Source organism: Etheostoma spectabile, chromosome 6 (assembly GCF_008692095.1).
Source record: "Etheostoma spectabile isolate EspeVRDwgs_2016 chromosome 6, UIUC_Espe_1.0, whole genome shotgun sequence".
NCBI classification, from domain to species: domain Eukaryota; kingdom Metazoa; phylum Chordata; class Actinopteri; order Perciformes; family Percidae; genus Etheostoma; species Etheostoma spectabile.
In genome coordinates this window covers 16888966-16889729 of record NC_045738.1, presented here as the reverse complement: position 1 = coordinate 16889729, position 764 = coordinate 16888966, and the positions used below count along the sequence as shown (strand labels likewise).

General features: G+C 46.3%; 1 protein-coding gene and 1 long non-coding RNA gene across 14 annotated transcripts in view; one reads left to right on the top strand and one right to left on the bottom strand.

Annotated features, from left to right (window-relative positions):
• syngap1b (synaptic Ras GTPase activating protein 1b) overlaps positions 1–764 on the top strand; it is a 146115-nt gene that overhangs the window by 76592 nt on the left and 68759 nt on the right. The window lies entirely within an intron of this gene.
• Positions 1–764, bottom strand: part of LOC116690901 (uncharacterized) — an 18373-nt gene continuing 17609 nt past the window's right edge. Inside the window, exon 3 of the long non-coding RNA XR_004332387.1 lies at positions 1–85. This is a non-coding gene — a long non-coding RNA (uncharacterized LOC116690901). The remainder of the gene's footprint in view (positions 86–764) is intronic.

Below are 764 nucleotides of genomic sequence, written 5' to 3'. Positions count from 1 at the left end.
GGTTCAAACTCCAGACAACAAGTAGTAAGTGCAAGTACATTAGCTTTAAGTAGGGAAAACTTCAAAGAGCCATATGAAAGTGCAGCTTCAAGAAATCCAAAAACCAGTCCGTATCTGGTGTGACAACCATTTGTCTCACACAATGCAACACATCTCCTTCGCACAGAGTTGGTCAGGTTGTTGACTGCTGCCGGTGGAATGTTGGTCCACTCCTCTTCAACGGCTGTGCGAAGTTGCTGGATATTGGCAGGACCTGGAACACGCTGTTGTATACGCCGATCCAGAGCATCCCAAATGAGGAAGACGAGAATGCAGATGAGCTTCCCTGAGTTGTCAGTTTCTGAACTGTCTGAAACTGTCAGTTTCTGACAGTTTGTGCAGATATTCTTTGGTTATGCAAACCATTTTTTGCAGACGCTGTCCGAGTGGCTGCTCTCAGACAATCTTGGAGGTGAAGATGCTGAATGTGGAGGTCCTGGACTGGCGGGGTTTCAAGTGGTCTGCAATTGTGAGGCCGGTTGGATGTACTGCCAAATTCTCTGAAACGCCTTTGGAGATGGCTTATGGTAGAGAAATGAACGTTCAATTCAAAGGCAACAGCTCCAATGGACATTCCTGCAGTCAACATGCCAATTGCATGCTCCCTCAAAACTTGAAGAAATTTTAGAGTGACCTTTTGTTGTGGCCAGCCTAAGGCACACCTGTGCAATAATCATGCTGTCTAATCATCATCTTGGTATGCCACACCTGTGAGGTGGATGGAT